General features: G+C 34.8%; 1 pseudogene; it reads left to right on the top strand.

The window, feature by feature from the left end:
* Window positions 1-1,687: 1,687 nt before the first annotated feature.
* Window positions 1,688-2,088, top strand: LOC116881270 (annotated as a pseudogene).
* Window positions 2,089-8,007: the final 5,919 nt, after the last annotated feature.

Here is an 8,007-nt window from a genome sequence, read left to right on the forward strand (position 1 = left end):
AATACATTTTTTTTCTAATCAAGGAGATACTACAATTGAAAATTTGTTATTCCAGAAAAATGATCTTTTGTACTATATCCAAGAAAAAAATGAGAAAGATTTGATGTGAATGTTACAATGTTATTTTGTCACAAAAAGATAATACACACCAATTCCATATTGTCCACCTTCTATGCCTGTTAATGTACTGAGGACCAATGGAGCCAATGAGTAAAGTTATTTATACAATATGCACTGGTCAATCATTGGGAGAGCATCAAGAAATGAGATTAATCATGTCAAAATCTGGTTAAGAGATCTTCACCACCTGCTCTTCCCTCTTTTTGTGGACTGCTAACCTGAACTGGGTAGAAAGATGGGGTTTAAATGCACATCAAGGGCAGAACTTGAGCCCCCTGTAGGTTTCATTCTGGATGAGACCCATAGAGTACCATAGAGGGTGAGGATATTTCCCATTAATCAAGAGTGGTGCTCATAATGAAGCTTTCCTCATTGCTACACAGAACTGTTTTGTGTTCTCTCTATACTTTTAATTACAACTGGAATGTTGAAATTATAACATAAATATCAGTTGGTCTATTCATTCTTTCAGTTATTCATTTCATCAACTCTAACTGATTTTCAATTTCAATACTGTATGTGTGGGTCTGGATGCTGGCATGAAACAGGAAATAAAACACGCGGAACTCACTTTCATAGATGTTGCCATATTCTAGAAATCAAACAAACATAACAGGAAAATCACCATAATTATTTATTATCATGATGAATACAATGACAAGTTATGGCACATTGTATGAAGAGTTTACAGGACCAGCTTCATCAGGGCACAAACTGCATGGTCATTCAGGGACTCCTACTTGGAAGGGCCAACTCTTGGGTTAGTGCTCTGCTGGCATCTTCTGAAATTGTGCATACTTTTCTAACAAGGCGCTCCATATTCTCATTTTGTACTGGACCTTGCAAATATGGAACTGGTCTTGAGAAGATGCTACAATAGTGAAAAACAAGGGGATACCTAGGCTATAGATTGTAATGAGGGAGGACAACCTCAGAGAAGGTCTTTCCAATCAGGTTTCTCCTAGGTCATAAGTGTAGGCTAAAAATAACCAGATCCAGCTCTTTCCCTGTTCTTAGTCTACCTGCAGCGCTAGCTAAAGGGATGGCAGTCCCAAGAAGGAACAAGTTAACTGGTAGGCGGCGGATAGGTAGGTAATACATTTCCAAATACTTTTTTCAAGAAAAAAGAAATGCTTTTTAAAATGGACAAAGGAGGGGTGCCTGGGTGGCTCAGTCATTTAAACATCCTAACTCTTGATTTCAACTCAGGTCTTGATCTTAGGGTCTTGAGTTCAAGTCCTGTGTTGGGCTTCATGCTGGGTATAAGCTGACTTAAAAATAAAATAACAAAATAAAATAAATGACAAAGCATACAAAATTCACAAAACAATAAATAAAATAGGCTGGTAAAATATTCAAAGATGGCTCTTTCAAGAATGAGAAGTGTAAAAAGTAATCTTATAGTACACAATGGACCTGTCAAATGGGCGATAAAAAAAAAATACAACGTCCAGATTTGGTGTATTAAAGTTCTTGTTACAAGAAATACAAGGTTTATCTGTGTGACATCAGGATAGTTTATAAGAAAGAGATTAGATAGGTATTAGAGAATGAGGCCTGAAACCGAATGGACCACATAGAGCCCAAAACCACACTTAGGAAAATAGCTCCCACAAAAAAGGGTAACAAGAAGAAGGACCATTCTGCCATCAACAAGGTAGTGAGCAGAGAGTACACCATCAACATTCACAAGCCGATCCACGGAGTGAGTTTCAAGAAGTGTTTCCCTCCCACACTCAGAGAAATCCGGAAATGTGCCATGAAGAAGATGTGTGCATTGACACCAAGCTCAATAAAACTGTCTGGGCCAAAGGAGTAAGGAATGTTCCATATTGTATCCATGTGCAGTTGTCCAGAAAACATAATGAGAATGGAGATTCACCAAACAAGCCCTCTGCATTGGTTACCTATGTACCTGTCACTACTTCAAAAAATCTGCAGTTACCATGGATGAGAACTAATCACTGATTGTCAAATAAAGGTATGAAACTGAAAAATAAATAAATAAATAAAAATTGCCCTGAAAAGAAAACCCCACAAATGCTACTGTGCTATATAACAAAAGTAACAACCATTGTCTTTTTCTCTCCACTTACGGCACTTCCAAATCAAGAAACTTAAAACTACTTTACCCAGCATCTTGACATTCGTTCCATTACCACTTGAAACATGACGGATTTTGTAAAGGGCTTTCTTCCTCATGCCACACATGTCACACATACAGCGTTACTCATGTTGAAGAAAAAATGATAAATTGAACTTTTTTAGAGTTCAAAGTTTGTATTTATCAAAAGACAGACTTAACCATGAGCTAGAAAAAAATTTACAACTTATTTGACAAAGGCATAACTAAATATTTAAAGAACTCCAAAAATCCACAATTAAAAAGAAAACAACACATTAAAAAAAAAAAAAGGCTTAAACACAGAATTACCATATAAGTCAGTAATTCCACTCCTATATATCTACCCAAAAGGATAGAAAACAAGTACTCAAACAAGTAGATGCCCACACATGTTTATAGGAGCACTATTCATAATAACAGAAAGGTAGAAATAACCTCAATGTCCAAAAACAGATGAATGAATAAATAAACTGTTTTATACCTACAATGGACTATAATTTAGCCATGGAAAGAAATGAAATAGTGTCACATGCTACTCCATGGGAAAACCTCCAAAATACTGTCATTTTTATTCTTAAACACTTCCAAGGGTATTTTAAGTGAAAAAAGTCAGACATGAAAGGTCACATATTATATGATTTAATTTATGTGAAATATCTGGAACAGCTCAATCCATAGAGACAAGACACAGATCAGTGTTGGCAAGGGGTCAGGATGGGTGGAGAATGGGAAAATTGCTTAATGAGTATGGGGCTTGATTTGGATTGACGAAAGTACTTTGGAATTATGGAGAGGCGTTGGTTGAACAATACTGTGAAGGTACTAGATATCACTGAATTATTTACTTTAAGTGGTTAAATTTATGTTATATTAATTTCACCTTAAAAATTATTTTTAAAATATATGGTCAAAAGACTTACATACTTCACACACACAAAAAAGATAAATGATATGATAGGCATTGCACATCTGGAAATATCATCACCATTATTAGTTAACAAGGAAATATAAATTAAAGCTTCCGTGAGATACCATTTTATACCCACTGAAACATCTGAAATAAAAATGAAGTATGACTAAAATACATCAAATGTTAGGGAAATGTGGAGGAAGTGACACTTTCACATTTTGCTGATGGGATTGTCAAATAGTTCAGCCGCTTTGAAGGAGGGGTTCACACTTTCTTATAAAGGTAAGCATACAGCCAGTGTAGGACCCATCGGTTCCACTTCAATCATGTACCCAAGATACATGAAAACATATGTCCACAGAAGTGACTTTTTTGGAAAAATTCATAGCAGCTTAATTAAAGAGCCCCAAACCAGAAAGAATGTAACTGTCCATCATTAGAAAAATAGATTAAAACTACTACAGCAACAACAATCCTCTGTGGTAGACCCATACAATAAATTACTGGTCCATAAGAAAAATGAAAATGCTACAGATCCACCCAACAGTGTGGAAGGATCTCAACAAGAGCATCATAATTAAGAGAGTCTGGTTGGGCATACAAAAAATATAGTGATTAATTGATTATATAGTGTCCATGAACTTCCACAGCGATACTATCATATCAAAAACAGGGTTTTTTGGGGAGGGTGCATTAAAAGGGGAGGAAAGAATGATCTGAAGTAATAAAATGCTCATTATCTTAGAGTGTTAGTTGTTTGAATATAAAGAATTTACAAAATTCATAGGGCTGAACACTTAGGATTTGTACATATTTTACACTGATGATGATATTTATCCTTTGTTAATCAGTGTGTTTTTTTCATGTATTTCCAACACAATTGATTTTATGACATGAAATAGCTCTGGACAATAATGTCCTAGCTATTTCCCATTCTGCAACCTGATTATATATATCCAGTTTGAATATATATTTTGCTGTTTTTCTTCCAGAGAGGAGTATCATACCTGTGCCCAGTCTCATTTGGCACACTAATAGTCATACACCTGCTGATTTGCTATCATATGACATAATTTCCTAAAGTGCCACCTGTGATCGAACATATTGTACAGCTTCAATGTAAAAACTTTATGAATATTAAAAGCAAATGCTACTGCTTCCTTGAATGTACTTGGCTTCATATTTTACTCGCCGTGCCTAACCCAGGTGTTGATTTAAAATTCAGTGGCACAAAACAATTATCTATCATTCTAAATTATCTCATATTCTTTTAATTCTTGATGCATCTAAGACCGAAGCCTGGAAAACACTTCCTTTCCAATTGACCATATAGCACATTTTGTCATTAAAGGCTGATGCTTCATCATTTGGAATTTCATTCTAAACAAAGATTCATAAGTGAGCCTTCCAGCAGCTGCCTTGTCAGGTTTGTGAAAGGGAAAAATTAAATCTACTATATTTATTCCAAGCTTCCTCTGTAATGCATCTCATATGAGAGCTTAATTTTATTTTCTGTTTATCAGAAATAAGGCCTATCAAAGACATGGTATGCAGGTAATTATGTAAAGCCATCACACAGATGATAGATAATAATAAGAAATTGTTGATGAAAATCTGTCCCTTTAACAAGCAAAGAGAAATGACATTTGACTCTCCTTCTTATAAATGATAATACCTAGTGCTTGGTTGCACTTCCCCTTCCCCAGAAGAAAAAAAAGATCTGGCATTGATAGGAATTTGAAGGGGTGAAAAAATGCACAGCCCTTCATTTATTCATTTAGCATAGCTGGGAATGATTGCTAAATAATGGATAGATAATAAATAGATGATAGATGACAGATAGATAAATAGAAATGTAAGTACATATATGCATGCATACTTACATACATAGACAGATACATAGATAATTAAAACTGTTGAAAAGAATGCAGCTACACACTCACGAAGAATCTTCTAAGAACGACATTTACCCTTCATAAACAATGAAGCTCATGGATGCAGATTGTGGCATTGGCCAATGATTTAATTTTTTAGTCTCATTTATAATGTTACTGTTAAAATGGTAGACATATAAAAGCATTAGTCCAAATATTCACTAATTTCTTTATTCAGAAGTTCTTTTAAAGAGACTGACATGACCCAGGCACTATGCTAGGAGAGTGAGTTGTGAGTAAGACCAACCGGAGTTCTACATGGAACCTGATGAGTACCACAGAAGACGAACAGAAGGTTGTAATCTCTGAGATGACATTAAATTCATCAAGCATGTATTCACTCCGTCAGTATTTACTGAAGACTTACTATCTGCCACCCCGAGCAGGGGGAGTGGGACTGAAAGGAAAACGACCATGAGGAGATTCAATCCAGGCAGATTAGAATCAACATTTTCAACCTCCCAAATTGAAATGTGTTCATATAAGTAAAGTTCTCACCACTATGATAGTCACTTATGAGGTGTAAAATCAATGCTAGTTACTATAGTAGACGTGTAAATTGTCATCATAGTAGATAGTAGATAGTAGAGGTGTAAATTGTCATCATCTTCCTCATCTTCATCCTCATCATCATCATTGTACTTGTTAAACCCACAGTACCTATTAAGCCTTTTTTCCTGGTTTACGTTTGTACTGTCACCATTCTGCCTTTAGGGAAAAAACCAAATGGTTGAAACAACCATAAAATGAACAAAATTTTCTATTATTATTTCTTCTGACACATTCTGAGATAATATCATTAATAATCAAGAGGAAATAGTCAAAAATAATAATCAGAGAAACAGATGGCATTGACAGTGCAAAATGGGAATAAAATTTATTAGTTAAGATACATTTTAATATTAAATTTAGAATACTGATGTGCAAACAAATGTGTGTAGACAATTGTTTAGAGCATTTTTTGGAATTACTGAGAGACCCACTCCCTATAAAAGGCCAAGTTGAATCAATCACTTTGCAAGATAATTGGCATAAAGGTAGGAATGAGGGACCATTAAATCAATGCAATGTTATTATAATAATTTAAAATGCAATTTTAGAATGACTTATGATAGATTTTCTTAATCTTGATGCTGTTGGCCTTTAGGGTCAGATAACTATGTGGGGAGTTCTCTCTTGTTCATTGTACACATATACCATCATCCCTGACCTGTATCCATTAGGAGCCACTAGCATCCCCCCCTGCAGTTGTGACAGCCAAAAATATCCCAGAGGGGCAATATTGCCACCTACTGAGGACCACTGACTCTGAAACAATGATCAAGAAGGGGTGTATAGGCCTCTGTAACTTAGAAAACCAAAAGTCTTTGATTAATGGTTCATGCATAAGAACCTCTGACCAACCTGATAGAAACTATGGCTGAGCATGACTACGGGAAAAAATCAAAATGTTAATTATTTAGATTTGGTGTTCTGAAACCATTTGAGTATAACCTGAAATAGATACACAGGCTGAAACAAATGAAAGCAGTCAGGAAATTCTCCAGAAAAAGTAGAAAGGTGAAAATTTCTAAAAAGGGAGCCATCCTATAATTTAGTGATAATAGAGAGCCTTAATTACAAATTTTGTTTCTTTCCACACATGTCTAAATGTTGTACTTCTTGGATTACAAATATACAGTGGAGTTATCAGATATAAATTTTGTCTATGAAATCATATTTTGATTTTCTATTAAAAGACCAAACATATGTATACAAAACAGGTTAGTGTCCCCTTTCTCAATTATCTGAATAGCATAAATCTCTACCAACTAAACTTAATGAAACACCTGGTTTCTTCAAGAGATTTAAACAATTTGCCAGGCATTCTATCAGTAATTTCAACTCATTTCAAGTACAGAAATTTTTCAAATGGTTAGTATTTATTTATGTTGAATGTAACTTTCACTTAACGCATTTTTAAGGTGGGCAGAGAGGTCAGTGTGAAGCGAAGAATCCCACCAATTTTTTACTTTTAAGAAATAAATTAAAATGACAGACACATCAGTATTGTTAATATAAAGATGTTATAAAACAAATACTGAAAATCCAAACCATTTTCTTTGGTTATATATGATGAGCACATTTTTAAAAATCCCTTTTTATTGTAAAATGGGAAAATCCTTCCTAAAAATGTTTTCTCATTTGAGTTGGTAGTAGAGCAGTGACTAACACCAACTCATTTTGATATTGTGTTTATGTGGCAGAAGGTGGAAATAAGTGTGGGATTGAAACCTGTTCCTGTGTGTGGTTTAAAGTCAGTCCCTGGCCCCCTGCTATCTCTTCCCTGTGTGCAGATTTAGGTTCGTTTTCCTGGAGACTTCTACACCGGTCTTAATCCATTTTGAACATTGACCGTGGACCTTCTCACTACAATTTCAACCAGATAGTCCCAAGTACGTTCTTAGGATTATTAATAACAGAAGATTCTTATAAGCCTTAAAGAGGGGGAAAAAAAACAAAACAAAACTTTCCCTTTGTTGCATTTTGGGGGAGTGGAATACCAGATTATATTAAGAAAAAGAAATCTCTTTCAAGGAAAAGAAAATGTGAGCTCTTTTTCAGTGGGTATGAAACTGACAATCCGTGGTACAAAAACAACAATGATTCCAAATATGTAAAGAATTTAGACATAACATTTCCAAACATTGTGTCACAAGCATATGGAATGCATTGACCAAAATCGCCATCAAAGAAAACCTAAATGAGCTTACAAATCAGACATTTTTACATCAGGAAAAGGATTACGGCATACAACGGCAAGTCAGCAAACAGAATTATAATAAAAGTGGACAGACTCTTTGAGACACATGGCATTTTCAGTTCATCCATCTAAAATATAAATCTATATTTTTAATTAAAATATGCCTCCCAAAGCC

This window comes from Lontra canadensis, unplaced genomic scaffold, assembly GCF_010015895.1.
Source record: "Lontra canadensis isolate GAN:19392208 unplaced genomic scaffold, GSC_riverotter_1.0 scaffold73, whole genome shotgun sequence".
NCBI classification, from domain to species: Eukaryota; Metazoa; Chordata; class Mammalia; order Carnivora; family Mustelidae; genus Lontra; species Lontra canadensis.